The 20,144-nt window shown below is 34.1% G+C and overlaps 1 protein-coding gene and 1 long non-coding RNA gene across 2 annotated transcripts in view; one reads left to right on the top strand and one right to left on the bottom strand.

The window, feature by feature from the left end:
* The window catches only part of LOC122518299 (spermidine synthase), a 33,627-nt gene extending 14,252 nt beyond the window's left edge, over positions 1–19,375 (bottom strand). Inside the window, exons 1-2 of the mRNA XM_043637168.1 lie at positions 19,133–19,375; positions 2,128–2,337 (exon numbers count right to left, since the gene is read on the bottom strand). The gene's annotated coding sequence lies outside the window, so the exon portion shown is untranslated. The remainder of the gene's footprint in view (positions 1–2,127; positions 2,338–19,132) is intronic.
* LOC122518313 lies at positions 16,992–18,539 on the top strand. Its single transcript, XR_006304044.1, has 2 exons — positions 16,992–17,886; positions 18,499–18,539. It is a non-coding gene; the product is annotated as an uncharacterized LOC122518313 (long non-coding RNA).
* Positions 19,376–20,144: the final 769 nt, after the last annotated feature.

Here is a 20,144-nt window from a genome sequence, read left to right as displayed (position 1 = left end):
ATGAGAAAAAGAAATAATAAGAAAATTAGAAATGTCGTGTTATGAATCAATTAACATTATTCTATTGTTAGTGTTACTCTAGAAATTTGTTGGATATGCGTGTATATTTCGACCTAGTTCGATAATTTGATTTAACTGAATACTGAAATGAAATATAATCGTTAACTTTCTATTTTCCAATTAATTTCAATCGGACAATTAATCGTTTTACAATTCGGTGTTAACCAATTGAACTTAAAACTCGTATAAACTATTGATTAATGTAAAATAAAAAATATCAAATAAAAATGTAATATTTAAAATCGGAAAGAAAACAAAAAATTGTTTAACATTGCAAACAAATGTTTGTTAAATTTGAACAAAGCTGTTACACGAACGGAAGAAATAAAAAAAGCGTTTTAAGTTGTCATCGGTAACTGACTAAACGACTAAGGAAGACGAGACACACTACTCGCATCCCATTTATGTACCTTACTCGTGTCTGAAACCACCACCGGCACTTATCGCGTGTTCCGTTCTTAAGCGAACCTAAACCCAAAGCAAAAGAGAGAAAAAGAGAACAAAATAGAATGAGCGAGACGAAAAAAAGAATAAAAAGAAAAAAAAGAAAAAAAAAGAAGAAGAGAAAGTTGCATCTCACCGGAACAACTGAAACCTTCTTCTTTCCAACCCCCACTCACCCACCCACCCCTCTGTTTAATATTCGCGTCACTACCACCAACCACCAACCACCAACCACGTAGAAGTCCATCACAGCGACTACTGAAACTACGAGGAGCTTGCAGTTGCAACCGGGCCTCGTTTTCCACGTTTCACTACTGACAAACTACCCTCTCTCTTTCTCTATTCTTATATCTGAAACAACCCCCTTCCTTTCATCTCTTTCTTCCCTCGTTCCCCCACTATTCCCCTTCCCGTTGATTCCCTCTCCGCACCCTTCGATAAAGTTCCATAGGGCCACAGAAGAATAACCGGGTGGATGGGTGTGAGTGTGCGATGGGGATGAGGGTGGGGGTGCGGGTGGGGGAAATAAAAGACGCACAATATAACCGTGTGTACCTTGTTACACACTCCCGCGAATGACTTATTAACTTTCTCCCTTTGGGACGTATTGACGTCCGGTTCGATGTCCTCTCTCTCGAGTTTATCGCACCCCCAAACCTCCCCAAACCTCCCCAAACCACCCCTGACGAAAAACCTTTCTCCTAGTATTCGCGTTCGTATCATTTATCGTTGCTATACATTCTTCTATAAATCTAACGCAAAAATTAATTGAATATTTGTAACGTGTGTTAATTCGTACATGTTTTAGTATTCGATGAAATCATTTTCTTTTTGCAACCCCCGTTATAGAACATACAATTTGATTGCATGTAAGCTATGTTTTTTTTTATATCCGACACACGTATAAACAGTTAGGTTGCAAATTGTAGATGAATAATAAATTGTGTGTAGAAACAAAAAATGATATTATAGTAGGATTGAAAGGATGGATACAAAATTTAGGAAAAAGTTTGTCTCCTATTAAGGTGACTTTTCAAGAATATGAGATATCAAATGGGGTGAAGGGGAGGGACGGGGGGCTACTCTATGCGAGGAAAACGAGATTATCTTGTAGAAAGTACGAGCGTAAGAGTATAGTCAACCAAAGCCCCCTCTTATGAGATTCACTTTGCACAACTTTTCTCGTAGAAAAAGAAAGAGTAATAGTTGCGACGAAATGTCAAAGAGGTGTGAAAAGAAACGTTTTTTTTTTTCTTTTTTGTCTTCTTCTTCTTCTTCTTCTTGTTTTTCATCTAATTTGAGATTCATTCTAACGGGGTGGGTTTAACAGAAATAGAACATTGGTGAACGTCACGTGTTCATCAATAATAATAACCGATAATAATGATCATCATCAATCGGGGGAGAGGTTCGTATCGATGATTATACGAACACGATTACGAATGTTAATTAATTCTAATTTCCATGGAAATCTGTGCGTTACGTAAATAAATGTATTCCGATATATATTTTGTTATAACATCATTCGTCAGTCGGACGAGTTTAAAGATAAATTAATGACCAAAATTATTTCTATTCGTTTAAAGAAAAAACGAAATATTTCATTTTTGTATAATTACTTACGATCATTTAACAAACTTCTTGATTAAAGTTGAATCACGTAGCACGAAGTAACCAGCAATGAGAGGGGATGTGTCAAGAAGATTCTTACACTTCTCGTATAAACTTCTAATAGACGAAATTATTTTCAGTATTCATAGTAGAAGACACTGCTGCTGGCTTCTGTTGGCAGTATATATGTAGATGCTCTTTACGTAAGCTTCTTCTCAACGTCTGAATTTAAACTCAAAGTACGTTATAATTAATTCATAAAGTCTTATGGTATACAACATTATGATGTGTTCATTCGCAATACCACACAAGATATATAAACAGTAGGAGTATTTATCACGTATATTAAATTCACGAAATAAATAATGAGAGAGAGAGAGAGAGAGAGAGAGACAAAAGAATAATTAAAAGAACAAAAAGAAGTATAACTTCAAAAAAAAATAACACAAGGATAATTCTTCAACGTGGTATCAAAATCAAATCGCGAATGAAAGTATCACCGATTGGTTGAAAAACACGACACGAGTCCACGAGTATTCGAATGTCCGATTAATTCCAAGGATTTATCACGAATGCGTTGCATGTGTGTATGTGTATGTGTGTGTGTATATATGCATGAGTGTGTATGCGCAACGATGAAAACGTTCAAAACGACGACGATGTGAAAAGATTAATAAATAGAAATAAAAGGAGAAAGAGGGAAAGAGGAAGTGTGAGACAGATGGAAAAAAAAAATGGGCACGACCACGAAGGACGAGGAGAGCAAAGACGACGACGACGTTTCGCTTCGGAGGACGAACAGAAACTGAATAGTTCGCGATCCGAGCCCCGACACGAAATGTAATCGAGAGGATTCTTGGGAACCACCCCTTATTTCCGAGGGGTTAGAACGGGTTGGTGGGGAGAGCTGCACGAGTAGTCGGATATATTCGGGGCTTCTGCGCACTAGTGCCCCAATAACACACCCCCGTGAAATGTAGCGAAAGGTTGGAGCTACGCTCGAGTACGAACAAATCAGCGATGGCTTTGAGACTGTTCAAACAAGAGATATAATATATATATATGTTACTCGTATACGTATTTATTTATTTATTTATTTATTTGCTTTTTCTGTATTCTTTTTCTCTATCTTTTCCTTATGCTCCTTATTTCCTGCGTTTTTTATTTCCTTTTCACTTTATTTACAAAAATATAAAAGAAAGCCATCAAGATAGCTTCAAATTTCACCCTACAGTAATTCAATCAATCCTATTATTCTATCCTCTATATAATTTAGCAGGATTGCGATATCTGGCGACGTACTTAGGCCGAAATTTGTCCAATTCTCTCGACAACGTCCCTATATAGTAATAGTATATATTTTTCCTTCGTTATCCCCCTATTAATTTACACCAAATGCAAATTACAGTTATTATCTTTGACATTAGGTGATCGATATCACATACCTATCTACCTACCTACCTACCTACCTACCTACCTACCTACCTACGTCTCGTTATAAACGAGAAGCGTGTAGAATTAATCCGTCATATTTGTAATTGGGGAAGAAGAAAATTGTTGGTTTCGTTTAGAGAACCCACGGGGGAATTAACCCGATTTAAAACGATTTGTTTTACAACGTGGACGATGATGCTATCCGAATTTTCTTTTTTTTTCTTTTTTTTCGGCGGTTTTCACGGTACGACGAGAATTCGAACAACCCTCCAAAGGGTTGGATTGGTTGTTTTCGCACACAGTGATATTTTCCATCCCCCTTTTATCTTTTTTCTCTCTTCTACAATTCCTATCTCTCTTTCCTATTCACGTTCTCTCCTATCCCCTTTTACCCCCCCTCGAAACCCCAACCCCCATTCTTTCACCAAACACTTCCTCTTCCACTGTCCTCTTTTTTTTCTTTCTTACTCTCTTTCTCTCTCTCTTTCTTTCTTTTAGGGGTACCGGAAAGTTTATTCTCGCATTATACTATCCGATTTCAAGACCTTAAAGAGAGTCACTAACTAACACGATTTCAACCTTGATAATTAAGTTTTCTTCTATCCCTGATCGAAGAAAGGGTAGAAGAAAAAGAAGAGGAAGAAGAAAAGGGACGGGAAGGGGGCCGGGAGGGGAAAGTAGACAAACCTACTGCCCCGGTAATCAATTTTTTCTTTTCAAAAGGGAAAATTCTTGTTGCTCTCGCGTTTGTCGCATTAAATGTACTCTCTCTTTAAAATACGAATAAATGAGAAAAAACAATTTGTATTTGATAGAAAAAATCCAATTGATTTATTTATTCTAGTTTATTCTTTTCTATAGAAAAATCTATGGTTTTTCAAGATGGAAAATATCACGTTTTTTCTTTTTTTTCTTCTTTCTTTTATATATTTTATATATCAGAGAGAACGAGAAAAGAGAAAAAGGAGAAAGGTAAATCAATCGGAAAAAGCGTTTGAGCATATATCGAAAACAATGTTTTAGCCGAGGCTCAGCAACAGGTGATAACGAAACAAACAGTTACGTTGAGAATTAAGAAAACAATTCGTTTCGAAAATAACTTTTCATGGATTCTTCTTCAACCAAAACCCCCATCCTTTCATACGTTATTTCTCTCTCTCTCTCTCTACACACGCAGACACACACATACACAGATCCACCCACACCCCCTCGAACCCCTAATCAAACAATCAACAACCTACTATCGGTCTTCTAGCAATATCACGATATAAAAACTTCGAATACAATAGCAGTGGATAACGAACCAATAACGTTATACAAATTAAATCACAATATCATACAAAATAATATATATACATATATAAAAGAATATACAAATTTTCTACGCAAGCGAAAGACACATTTGTACAAAAAAGCGGGTGATCATAAAATAAAAATAAAAAGTAACCGAAAAGAAATAAAAAATCTTGATTACTCACCTCAAGCTTGAAAGTTTGTTTCGTCACAACAGAAATTCACTTTTCTTTTCGTTACTTCGACGAACCGTAAAAGGGATAGGGGTGGGGAGTTAGAGGATGGCTTTCTTTTTAAGGAAAAAAAGAAAGGAAAAAGTAATAAACAAAAAGAGAGAAGTTCGTTTCTCGATCTCGCGGAAAGCAACGCGATTCGATTGTACTACTTTTCTTGAAATTTCAAACAAACTGTAATCGTATTTCGGAATATAACTTTTTCTTATTTTTCCTTTTTCTTCTTCTTCTTTTTCTTTTGTTAATTATAGCGTTACTTTTTCTTCTATTCTTTATTTTATTTGCTTTTTATTTTTCTTCAAGCAAATCTTCCTTTTACTTTTTCGGATTTTATATCATTTTTTTTCGTTTATACTTTTATTTAATAATATAAAAAAAAGAAGAAAAAATCCGGGTAAAAAAGAAGGTTCGTTACTTAAAAATCTCTTTTGTCTTGTTCGATGGAAGGAAGGAAAAGATTTTTGTTGTGTTTGAACGGTTTGAGAAGTACCGGAGGCACGGAATAGTGGTAAGGGGGTTACTATCTCTATCAGGCACGAAAAAAGTAGAGAAGGTTTCGGTAGAAAAGGCACACGAGGGATTGAAATAGGACGGACGATGTCTTTTGTTTTCCTTAATGTTTCTTTTTTGTTTTTTCTTACTCTTTTCTTTTTTTTTACTTTTTTTACTTTTTTTACTTTTTTTCTTTTTTTCTTCTTCTTAAACGGGGAAACGAAAATCGAAAAAAATTCGTTCGCGTGAAAAATTAAGGAAATTTTGTATGTGAGATAGACGCGAAATTTCGTATAGAAATAGAATGAGAAAGAAGGGGGTGAAAGAGGGGGGAGAGGATAAAGAGATAGAAAAATTCCATTGGCGATGGAAAATCGAAGAAAGGATAGAAAATCTTTGAATGCTTATTTATTTATCGGGGATATTTTTCTGCGCGAATTTTTAAGATAGACGAGGAGAGTAATAAACGAGAGAGAGAGAAAGAGAGAGAGAGAAATAGAAATAAATAGAGAAGAAAAGATCACAGAAAAGGTGGCACGAAAGCGTGTGGTTTATTGTCATAGTTGATGCGATTATTATTGGACGGCAATTTAAGGCACGAGAGAAATGTTTCGGGACGACAACGAGACGACGACGACGACGACGACGACGACCACCTCTATACGCCGAAAATAAATTCGTATTATTCGATTGATATAATTAAATTGCAAAATATAAATAAAAAAATATTTCAAAATAAAAAAATATTTTCAAAGAAATACCATGGATGATATAATTGACAATGTTGAGATAACGCGAATGAAAAATATGAACGAATTTTTGAAAGGTGATGAAAATCTTGACGAAATTTGAAAAAAATAGTGAGGGAAAGAAAAAATAATTAAGGAATAATAATAATAATAATAATAATACATAACGCGAGATAGATAAAAATGAATAGAGAAAACATCTGAGAATTATTTTGAAAAAAGTTTTCGAACTCGAGGAATGATAAATTGATGGTACTCATCGTGTTTCTTCGGACGGTCCGATCGCCGGATAATAAAACGTGCGCGAACAACGAGTCGTCTTATTAATCGTCGAGTTTATGGAGAACACCATGATGATGATGATGATGATGATCGGCACGTTCTCCTCCGATACGAAGTTTCCGGTCGCGAACGATACCATCCAACGATACAACGAAGAATCCATTTTCTTGTTTTATTTCGAACAACCAAAAATAAGAATATAATGGACAATTTCAGATGAGAAAAATTCAACTTTGACTGTTCAACGTGACGAGGAATCAAAAAGAAAAAGAACAAGAAAATACAATAAAAAAGGTTAGACGAATGGATACAATAAAAGAAACAAAAATATGAATTAAATATGAAATACAAAAACAACAATTAAATGAATTAAATGTACGATAAAATACACACAGAGAAAGGGAAAAAAAAGAGCAAAAATAATGTAAAATAAAAAGAAATGGATGAAAAGTAACACGAAAGAAGATAGAGAAGAATAAGATTGACAAAATGATTGGATAAGGATTAAAAAGGAAAGAATAGAAAGAAAGAAAGAAAGAAAGAAAGGTAGATAGATAAAAGTTAGGATTACAAGAGAAGGACTTAGAATGCGATGTGATATTGTAAAGAAGGTACGGCGTGATAGGATAGAGAAGAGAAAGGACGAGGATGTTACTCCGACCGCTGTCGCCAAAGAAGTGATAGGTTTGCGGCCTCGTGCATGCCACCCAAACCATCCTCCTCGAGGGTTAAAACTCGCGACGCTCCCTTAGATCGCGCCTGCGTGGCTACGAAATTCGTTACCCGATTGGTCCATCGGAGAAATACCAAGGTAACCCTCCTTTCTCGCCAATCCTCGTCCTTTCTCACTTCCCACCACCCTTTTCCCTCTGTTTCGCAAAATCTTCTCCGCTTTTTTTTTATTTCTTTTCTCTTATATTTCTTTCTCTGCGTGTGTGTGTGTGCGTGCGTGTACATCACTTATACACTCTTATTCTTATTCCTCTGTAAGGCCACGGTTACGTTAAAAACATCCCCTACCACCCCACCCTCATTACTTTTTTATACTTATGTATTAACAATCCTCACTCCCCTCCCCTTCTCCCTTTCACTACTCGTGTGTCATATATTTACTTATTATACTTTGGTATACATGTGAGAATCTTCGTTATTGCTAACTATTCATTTTATTTATTCTTATTCTTATTCTTATTCTTATTCTTCTTGTACTTTTTTGGACTTTGGTAAACCGAGTCGAGTCATGATATTTGTATATCATTATTTCCCCTAACTTTTTTCATGTCTTACCTTGACTATTCACTTAATTAACACTTCACTATTCGTTTAATTTCCCTATTATTCGATTAAGATATTAAACATAAAGTATTGTCATATTAAAAACAAGTAGATTATATAAAAGAATAATTTATTAATCATTAAGAAGAAAAAAAAAATTAGAATTAGTGTCAGTAACGAGACACAGAGCTTTTTAAACATTCGAATGAATTTAATTATAAACGATCGATAATAGGGAATTTCAGTTGAAACGAATGTCGGAAATGTTTAGAATAACATCGAAGAAAGATGTCACAGTTGTTCTTCGATCGAACGTTTGACGAAAGATCACCCTGGGTGGTGATATACAGGGTGTATACGTGTAAACGGGGGTTCTAGAGAGAAAAAAAACACACGCACACACGCAAAAAATAAAAAAAAAAAATAAGTGAAAAAGAGAGTGAGAGAGAGAGAGAGAATGATAATGCGGGATCACAAGAGGGTGGTCTTCTGCTCTGCGACGCACGAACGCCAGGAAAATGTCACTCAGGAGCACGACGTGTAAGAGAATGGTCATCGTCCCCCGACGGGGGGTGAATTGAGATCTACGGGCAATTTATGCAACGGCACTTTCGGCCGGAACTTCCTATGGGTGACCGTGAATGTTCGTAAGACGCCACAGGGGTGGGTGGATCACCCCTGCTCCTCCCCCCCCACCGATAATGAGATCCTTTACAAACCAAACGAAACAAAAAATGTTAAGCTACAAAAAAAGAAAAAAAAAGTCACGAAATTTTTAACCAACAAAGTTAGTTTGATCTAACGATAAATATTCGTACACTATATATGTATATATATATATATAGGGATGATTTTTAATTCATACGATAAAGAATAAAAAATAAAAAAAAGAATAGAAAAGAAAATCGAACGAAAAGTTCAGTATAGGGGCGCATACACAACCACCCCCCTTTCCCTGAGGTGGTTACGGTACGTGTTAATCAATAAATCTAACATAGAAGAAAAATAAGTCTTATTAATTTATAAATCAACGATCGATAATTCTTCTAATTAAAACTTTGATTACGTAAACTGATAAAAGTAACATTGTATAAAAATGAAAAGTAAAAAATATATAATATAAATGGTAACGTATTTGAAATGATAGTTCCAGTACGTCGTAGGAATAATGCGGTCAACGTTTACGAGTGATGATACGTGACTGGAGTTTTTGATAGGTAAGAAGGAGGAATACTTTGAAAAACTTTAGATTTGAAATACTACAATGAATTCTAGTCAAATTGTTGCTTCATAAAATGTGATACGACGATGTTCTGTAATCATTTTCAATATTAACATTAAACCTATCGATACTTCATGTATACTTATTCCTATAACGTGAATGGTCAAATAACCGATTTAAAAAATAAAAATATGTATATCTTAATATAGAATAAGATTTTAGTTAATTGGATAGCGAACGATATAACTTCTATCATTCATAAATAAATAAATGTACATTTTACGCGTTTTACAAATTGCAGGATTTTTACAAATTACAGGATGCAGTTATTTGACCACGCGTGGTAGGTTTAATATTGCAAACAATAAAAAACACATATCTTAACATACAATAAGATTTTAGTTAATTGAATAATGAACGATATAACTTCTATCATTTATAAATAAATAAATATACAATTTATGGATTTTACTAATTACAGAACATGTGATAATTTATAATGAAATACTCGCGATCGAATGTTTCGTGTAAGGTTTGTTTCGGTACAATGATAGATTTCGCACAGAACGAAAACTGTGTGTGCGGCCTGGTGTTTTGCCCGGATTCGCGCGCTTTCGAAATCAAAATGAAAACTCCTCTTTGCAATCGAGGCTGTCTGTGTGCCGCGAATCCGAGAATAACTCGAATCGACAGGCGCATTGTCAGAGCGATTAATCGAGCGATAAGTTCGACCGTACCAACGCTAGAGAATGATTGACGTTACTACGATAAGGGTTGATGGCACCGAGAAGGATCGTCCGAACGAGTGAGAAAGAAACTAAAACAGAGAGAGAGAGAGAGAGAGAGAAACTACAATTTCTAAAATGAAAATCGATTACGTTTTCCGAAACAAATATCTTCATATTTTTTCTCATTCTTCCATTCTTATATTTATATACATCTATTTTTCTATATGTGTATATATTTTCTTATTGTATATGCATGTATTATACAATATATGTATTAAGAAATTGTATTCGAGGAATAATTCTTTGAATAATTTTCTTTAAGATAAAGTAGGCAAAGTGTTAGAGCCTAAAATTACTCCTAGTAGTGTATGATTGTGTATATACTGAGTATAATGAGAGTATCCAATTGTAATTTTGTTCTTATTGCATATAGACATATATAATTAAGAAACAAAGCAATGAGTTACCATTCCACAATCTTCGAAAGGACAGATGCGCTATACGAAACGTCCAAGATGGACGTCTAGATCTTTTAGGGTGATAAGTGCATTCGATCGAGGGAGAATTCCACTTTTCGCGATCAAGCACGATCCCGTGAAGCGTTAAATGTACACGACGCTTGATTTATTATAATTCGAAAGCCCTTTTCCTATTTTCATCGTTGACTTCAGAGAACAAGAAAGAAATAGAGAAAATTTGATCCAAATCTCGAATCGAAGTGTACAACGTACACACACACACACACATATATATATATATATAATATGATAAGTATTATATATAAGAATATTTATTTCTAATATACAACCTAATGTGTATATATTTTGTATATAATATTAAACAATACAAATATTTACGATAAAGAATTTGATTGAAAACCTGGTCAACTATAGTCGTTGTATATATCATTCATCATGATTGTTTATCTCGTTGTTATATTTTTAATTTGAAAAATTGAACATCTAAAAATGAAACATATTATTTATTATAATATACCAAACGAAAGAAAAAGATTAATATGAAATTGTTATAAGAAATGTCCCTATCAAATTCAGAATATGATTATATTAAATTGAACGAGTTCATTTCTATATACCTATATATATATATACATAATTAAGTGTTCCATTTTGAATCTTATAACTCTAAGGTATTCTGCATTGAGCACGTCGAGAAAATTTTACCTCCGATCTACCCCCTTCCCCCGGAATAAAGATAAATCGAGAAGGGTAGGGACCAGGGAGTTTGTAGAACCATAGGACCGAGTTTATGAGATTCGCGAGGGTAGCACGCGTGGACACTTTCACGATTCGTCTGACTCACTCCAGATGAAACAGACAAAGAAAGAAGAAAAATGAAAGAAAGAGAGAGAGAGAAGATAGATAGATAGATAGATAGAGATAGATAGTGTCGTCCAATGGGTTCTACGATTTTACGAGGGAACTCTCAACGAGATAGCGAACCTTAGATATGATTCAGATAGTGAAAACGAAGTATTCGATGTTTATGCTCGTAGTCGTCGCTTTTCCTAGTTGTCCCTCAAACCCTGCCCCGCCTGCTATGCGTTCCTGTTTTATTCCTACTGTCAGAATTTTTCTCCCCCCTTTTTTCCTTCTTTTTCGTTGTCACGAACCCCCTCCTCCACCCCTACCAACCACGATCCGATCAACCAACTCGACTCAATTACCGAATTAATACACGAAATTATTTCCGATTAAAGTATACCATAATAAAAGGAGATTAAAAGGAAATACGAATGAATTCTACTATCTGTCATATAATAACTACCAATAAAATTAATATATTATATGTATAAAAAAAGAGAGAGAGAGAAAAAATACAGGAAGAAACAAAAAATCATACGAGTTTACTGGAAAAGACAAAAAAAAAAAAAAAAAGCACGAACAATAAAAAGAACGAAAAATGAAAAGGAGAAAAATCCTGACGACAAAAAAAGAAACGGTCGCTAATTTCACAATTTCCAAAATCGCGTCGTCCTATGGCGGTCCTATCCTTTTCTCGTAAAAGAAAAAAACGAAGAAGAGGAATGGCGCCTCGAAGATTTTCGCAAAATTCAAGACGAGACGACGACGACAGTGGCGACGACATAGAAAGAAAGAAAGAAAGAAAGAAAGAAAGAAATGAAGAAAGAAAAGGAAAGAAATGAAGAAAGAAAAAGAAAAAAAGAGAGGAGAAGAGAGAAGGATGATGAAGATAGGAAGAGAGAAAACGCAGAAGAAGGGATGAAGGTTTCGGTTTATGCGAGGGTGAGTAGGATGCGAAGAGTGTGGGGTACTGGCGGCGTTGTGGCGGGCGCCGGGGGTGGTGCCGGGGGGTGGGGGTGGTGCCGAGGGTGGCGCCGCGACGCTTTGGCGCCTTCGACGCCGAGACGCTTCACTGACGCTCCATATACTACTACTTCTACATCTCTATCTCGCACACACACATGGAAAAACTTATATATATGTATCTACGGAGAGAAAACTGTTCCCGCCCGCCCCCCCCCCACTTCATTTTCTTCATCACTCGCGTGTACTTTCTTCGCACGCGTAATGGCAATTCGTGTTTTCTGTCACTGACGGCCGCGTCCACGCATGTTTTTTCTCTTTTCCCTTTTTTACACGCGAATTCTATGCAGAATACAAATTCTAGACCGCGGAACGTAACTCTAATTCATCCTCATCCTCATCCCCACCCCCCCACCACCACCATCTACCTCTTTGCCACCCCCACAGTTCCTTCACCTACTCGCTACCCCAACGACGTTTCCTTTTTTTCTTCCTTTTCTTTTCTTTCTGTTTTACTTTCTTCTTTCTTTGTTTCTTTTTTCTTTTTTTTTTTCAACGAATAGAAAACGAATAGAAGCTACTACGAGATTGGCAAGAGAGGTTTTACGATGACGTCGTAAAACTCGCCATTTTGGAGAACGATCTCCTATTCTTTTTCTATCTTTTTTCCTTCTTACTTATTCTTACTTCTTTTTTATTTGTTTTTTCTTTTTTTTTGTCACCAAGTTAAAATCGATTAAAGAGAATTTTAGATCGTTCGTGACCTCCTAAACTAGCCAGATCTTCCGACATTGGAAATTTGAGCTATGTGTCATACCACATAGCTAGAATATATCTTTCCCTTTCTCTATTTCTCTTTAAACGAAACGATAATGTCAAAGCATTGTTTAACTTCTACAATAACTAACAAGTTCTGATCAATAGAAAATGTCGACGCTTGTTTGTGTATATATATATATATATATATTCTTACATAGGGTAGATTTACAATGTTCTGGAAAATGAACAGATAAAGCTTATAAGAAAACCATAGATTCGAATATAATTCTGTTAATATAATTAGTGAATTTAATCTTCTCAAAAATGTCCAAAGGGTTATTAATTTTTCAAAGTCTTTCATTTTAAAATAAATCAAAATATAAATCAATTTTCAATTATATGTACTTATTTTGGAAATTACAGAATATATATTTGAGTTTAATAATTATTTATAGCACTATATATATTTCTTTATATCTTTCTTATATGAACAAAATGAAATAATAATAATAATCAAATATAAAAATGTTTTAAGATATCCGAATATTAAATATTACATACCATATACGATCTACACATTTTTTAATACAAAACAACTATTATTTGTTTTTTTTTAATTTTTTTGTTTAAATTATTACCTACAGAATAATTTATTTCTAACGATGATAGATGCAATCCACAATCGGACTAACTTAACTACTATATGCATACACATCTAATTGTAAGATGATTTTGCGCACGCGTTCGCGTATTCGTATCCGTATGAGTATGCGTATGCGTGTACATGTGTATATTTATGCGTGTAAATGTGCATCGTAAAAGAAGAGACGCGTGATGTCTAATAAAAGCAAGAGACGCAACGACCATAATGCATAATCTTGTAATGGGTTTGTTGCACACGTATCTCCCGTTATTATGAGATTCATAACCGTCGTAAATTCGGGTCAATCAACGAGTCTCCCTCCCCCTTCTTATTTGTCGTAGAAACTAGAAAAGACGTATTTTTATGTGAGTATGTATGTAGTATATTGAGGGTAGAAATCAGTCAATTAATTCATTTCGTTCATTTTTGAAACAACACAAATTTAGGAATATCTCATCATACGTCATCATTTGTGCACGTGTGCATGTGTGTTCTATTTTGTTTTTCTTTCGAATAAAAATCAAACGAGGATAAACAACGTTGCCAGAAGAAGAACAATTAAATTTTGTACAACGTTAATGATCCGTGTTATATAAGTATTAACAATTAAGTTTAGTACAATTTAATTACATAAGAATTTGACACGTATACGAAAGTTTTATTGGCTAAAAACTTCGTAAGCGGGTATGTAACTAATTAAATTCCCTGCTACGATATGTAACAACGATAGTTCGAAAATATTGTGCATAGTTTCTAGTAAATATAACATTGACAATATATTATTATCGTTATAATAATGTATGTATTGTGTAGGAAGTATTAGTAGATTGGACAGTTAAATAATCGATTGGCATAATAAACGTACAGGTAACCGTAAAAAAAATCTCTCTACGTAAAAATAAAAAACATATATCGACGAGAACAAAAATGTCTAACACAATATCTCCCTCTCTCTCTCTCTCTCGAAACGTGTAATATTGATCGTAAATAAAAATATATATTTATGTAACACTTGAAATCATGTTTGAAATTACACGAATGGAAATCTTAGAAAAAGAAGGAATAGAAAACGCCTATATTTGCGGGGATTCACCTATATTGTCCGTTGCCCGTGACACGTTTTTTTTCTCTCCCCGTTGTAGGGATAGAAAATGATAGAAAAAGATACGAAAAGATAGAGATAGAAAACAAAAAAAAAGAGAAAAAAAAGGAGAAAGAGAAATAGAGTAAAAGATAGATAGAAAGAGAGAGAGAGAGAGATGAACGAAGAAAAAGGAAGAGAAAACAAACGTGGTAAAATCTTTTAATAAGCCGAACAAATAGGACGGTCATTGTTATATCTTTTTCTTTTTTTTTTCTTTTTTTTTTTTTGTGTTCACTCGTACGGATCCATCATAAAAGAAAAGATCCAGGAAGAATCTCTACACACAGATATTTTTCGAGAGCGAATAGGTATAAGGATAATCCATTAGACGCGTTGTAACCTAAAACTGGGTAAACAAGGGAGCATTCTCGGATTAAATGTAACTGACGCATATCGACCTATAGGGTCTTCCCTTTCCTTTTAGCAATATGCGGCTAAAGAATCGGATAAGACGTGAAATCGATGTGAACAGGTGTAAGTAACCATACGTGTTTATTTATATGAGTAAGTATAACAATACGTTAATCAACTTAAACCGAGATCAAAAATATTTAACGATCATCAAATATACGATCCGATGACAACGATTTTTTAGGTTATAATTTTCAAATTTGCCGCCTTTTATATTCTTTCATCTTCAATTTTACATGTACAATTAACGTCTGAGCATTATTATTTTTTTAGAGTCAGAAGTGAATAATTAAATTAGACTGTTTTTTCTTGTTCGTATTTATCCGTTGAATTGAATAATTTATTTTAGTAAAAAAAAAAGAAAGAAAAAAAAGTAAAATTCACATTGTTATTTTTCTCTATTTTATTTGCATTAGTATATCGAGAAAATTTTGCTTTTTTTTTCTCTCTTTTAGAGTTTAACCGTAAAGACTGTAGAGTGTAGATTATATAGAAGTAACGGAATAAGACCAGGAGGGAGAAAAAAATCACGAACGCGGGCTTTTTAAGAAAGTAAAAAGATATGTTCTCACGATTGTTTCCACTTATCAATTGTCGGATTGCTAAGGATCATTATAATTACCTATTTTACGATAGAAAAAGTAATTAAAAACAAAAAAAAATATATATACATTAATGTATGGGTTGAAAAGTATTGAGCCGACCCCTGGTAAGGGTTGAAAAGTAATTAATAATTATTTTGTATATATGTAACAATTAAACAAATTTATGTGCTTCGTTATATACTGCATTTTGCATAATGCCTCATTCTCTTAGTTGAAATATATTTTACAGAATTATATTTGTCATAAGACATATATTTTCAGTTCATTAAATAAATATATATATATATCTGCGTGTACCCCATTTATGGTTACACGTGATTTGCAGATCAAGTTTAACGTGTACCACAAATGGTACACGTGGCATTGAACGTGTTAATGATGAATAAGAGAGTTTTGTCAGACTTGTCGCCATCTTGCATATTAATAGTTTACGTTTTAACTAGTTGTCAAATGTTTCATAACCGTAAATGTTGATACTCAAACGTTATAAAATGGCGTTTGAACATTATTATCAAATAAAAATCAAAAGTTACAAATATAATATAACATCAAAGTACCGCAACTATTTCTATACCTAATGTTATTCATCATTTATCTATTTTAGCATTTTCCCTTTATCAAAGGATGTAATAACGTGTATAAAATAAATATTATCATCCTCATTATTATTATTATTATTATTATTATTATTATTATTATTATTATTACTTCAAAGATCGAGCCTTTAATGAAAGAGGAAAACCGATGAATATCATCGGATTTTCTTGATGAATCCACCACGTACGCACTACATCACTGATATTACAGAGACGATTAACTCAGTAAATCCTCTCTCATTACGAAACGAAATAATGATGACGACAACACATATATATATATATATATATATGTTTACGTATATATACACACATACACGTTCATATACTTAAACACCCATAAATATATATGATATGATATGTGTATGATAGCGAAATTATTTTGCTACGAATGCTTGTAACACGAAGAATTAACAAACAAAAAAAGATTTAAAAGAAGAAAAAAAAAAAAAGAGAAAAAAAGAAAAAAAAAATGCATAATGACGTTAAACATGGCCGACCGCTATCATTTACTCTTAATTGTTACCCAATCTTCTTAACATCTCGTATAAAAAAACATTACAACAATTGCATAACGAGGTCGTTTGTTTCCTTTTAAGAGGGTCGAAGCCCATGAAGAGAGTAAAAGCACGCTTTCGAGGACAGGGATGATGATGATGCTGCTACTACTACTACTATTACTTTACTACTACTACTACTACTACTGCTGCTGCTGTTACTGCTGCTGCTGCTGCTGCTGTTACTGCTGCTGCTGCTGCTGCTGCTACTGTTACTAGATGGATGGAACAGAATTGGATAATTATTCCAAATTGCTTTGATTATCCTCGAATAAGGGGAAAAAAGAAGACAAAAAAATATCAATGAGATGAGAAACTTGATTCAATTTTTCTAGGAATTTTACGTAGATACTATTGTGAGATATGTTCAATGAGATCTTTCTATCGATAATTAATCATAATAAATATATTTATAAAAGTAACAAATTGGAATGGAAGACGTACAATGAATGATAGAAAATGAAACTCTAATATTCTCGGTCTCGTGTTTCTTTAACAAATCAATACGAATATTTGTTATATACTAAACATGAATTAAATAATAATTTATTTCTCATTTTAGCTAGTACTCTTACTCTTCCCCCTCCCCCCCCCAAAAAAAGAAAAATGAATTTGTTAATACAAATTTGAAACTAAACATTAACAAACGAGTGTCTTACGAAAGATACGAACGAACATGGATTCCCAGGAACGTAATTAACCTCGTACAAAAAAGGGGGTTTCGTATAATTAAAAAAGGAAGATTCCTGTAAGGATGAAAAGGAATAACATTTCTAAAGTATAATACAATAATCGATTGGAAGAAGTCGTTACGCGAGTAGGAATGAGATAATCCGCGATGACATAAATGAGAATTCGTAAACGAAACGTCACGCTCTCCTCCATCTCTCTCCCTCTATCTTTCTCACCCTCATATTCTGTCTATCTCGGTCTCTCTCATTCCTTCTCCGGCGCTATTTAACCTCTCACACAGAGAGAGAACCGTCTATTGATTTTTCCAGCTCCTATTGTTTTTGGCACCAGTCGCTTCGTTCGCAACTATGAACATTGAACGTGGCCAGTAAGTGCACGATTTTTCTTTTTCTTATACGTAATAAATATCATAATACTACAACAATTTTATATATTAAATAAAATCAAACAAATACATAAAAGTAATACGATGTAAAAAATGAAAATTTACTCTAAATCAAACAATAAAAAGAAAAAAAAGAAAAAGAAACAAATGTTTCCTTTGACATTCCGTTGGATTTTTTCTTTGTTTTTTGTTCCAAAGTAACGACAAATTTTGATTTGAAAATCTGTCATCCAATTGGCGCGCTTCTCTTCTCCGCATGCGAATCACGTCTATTTCGGGAGACACCCGTGTTCGATTATATCTAACTCTCCCTCTCTTTCGCACTTACGTGAACGACAGTCACATCCCCACTCTTCCAATCTCTCTCTCTTTATCTCTCTTATACGGCGAAACACCGGCTTAACCTTTTGAGGTTAGCTCACGAAAAAAAGCTTTCGCGAAGGCGCAACTCCGGATCGAAGGACGTTCTCTCCTCTCTTTCTCATATGTCGAAAAAGAAAAATTAATGTGTGAAAAATAATACACAATTTTTAATTATCAAACGACCCCAAACGAAACAAAAATCGACGTTCCTCTTTTTTTGTTTCTTGCCAGAATTTAGGGTGGGGGAGTAGTACGTACGAAGAAATAAGAAACAAAAAATTGAAAAAAGAATAAAAGGAAAGAAATAAAAGGGGAAAATGTAAAAAAAAGGGGGAAGGAAGGAAGGTAAAGAAGAAACCTTGGAGTATCAGCAACAGCAGCAGCAGCAGCAGCAGCAGACGACGATGACGACGAGGAGGAGGGCAGCACGCCCATTCTGCGAGAGAGCAAATCGCGAACAGATCAATAGGATCCGGACGATGATGATACGTGAATGCGATCATGCGAGAAACAGGACGACTTCGATGGTACACCTAACTAACGTTACGAATTCATTTACATTGATTTAATCATGTTTTTTTTTTAACTTAAAATTGTCATTAGAGTTTACAAAATTAAAATTGTGAGCTTTTATTATAATAATAATATTTTTAGTATATTCCCGCCCTAAAAAAAAAAACGGCTTACTCCCCAGGAGGGTCTTTTTTTATAATATATTATATTTTTATTCCATTCTTTCTTTTCGTATAATATGCGTGTATGTGTGTGTGTGTTTTTTTACATGTATCTTCTTCATTTTTTTTTTCCTTTTTCTTTCTTTCTTTCTTTTTTTCTTTTTTTCCTTTTATCCCGCTCTTTTACTCACCGATATATATTGTTTTTTTCATCACGCAGTTTAGATGACTTAGAAGAAAACGTAGTCGATTAAAGGGGTAAGGCCCACGTTCAGACACAACAAAACTTTATCCTCTCTTCCGCGTCGAAAATCAATTTGTCACTTGTCGGTGGCACTACCGCACGTCCGGCACGCTCTTGCGACTCCACTTGCGCTCCGTTTTCCGCACGTTCCGCTCGTCCAGGGAGTTACTCAGGGATGGCCATACCTAGATCGAATCTACGGGTATTCTCGGTGCCCGTTTATTTTTACAAATAATATTTTCATCAATTCAATCACGATTATATTCATTTTTCCTCTACCTTATTCTCATTTAGAAAAAAAAGAAAAAAGAAACGTAATTTCTCTTTCTTTCCTTTTTGTTTCTTTTTCATTGCAATTGATTTCTTTTCAAATTATTTTCCCCATGCGATTTTAATAAATCGTTCCATTCGTCGCCTACTCAAATCCCTTGTTTTTTATCTCGTCTTTTCATCGATTTTATTTATATTTTAAAATTATTCTAGACGAGACGGTTTGTTTTTTTTTTAATTTTTACTGGTAAGTGTTTTTCAAAGTTGTTTTTAAAAAGAATTAGATTGATTTTATGGAGAAATTTAGTAATTCATCTGACGTGGTTATGTATACGTTCCAGAATTATTCCGCATGGCGCTGCACACGTTATGCACTCTACTGCGTTTATGCAAATAGCTAATCCAAACAAATATTGCTAAAAATAAAAAAGATCTTTTGTGTCTATTCGCGTCATCGCGACAAACACTCATATTCCCGTTTTCTCGGCGCAACGAGCGTCATTTTTATTGGAAAATCATGCGCGTGTTTTCTCTCACAGTATTTTGGAATAAATCCAACTAGTCGTCGCGCAATGATTTCTTTTCGTAAACGCATTTTCGCATGAATTTCTCGTCAGGGGTTTTACATACGATTACAAAATAACCAAATATTTTTATTTTCCTTATCAATTCGAACTTTCGCACATGTA

The sequence above is a fragment of the Polistes fuscatus genome, unplaced genomic scaffold, assembly GCF_010416935.1.
Source record: "Polistes fuscatus isolate 324 unplaced genomic scaffold, CU_Pfus_HIC Scaffold24, whole genome shotgun sequence".
In the NCBI taxonomy this organism is placed as follows: Eukaryota; Metazoa; Arthropoda; class Insecta; order Hymenoptera; family Vespidae; genus Polistes; species Polistes fuscatus.
Note: the sequence above shows the minus strand (reverse complement) of the source record. Positions and strands in the feature narration are given on the sequence as shown.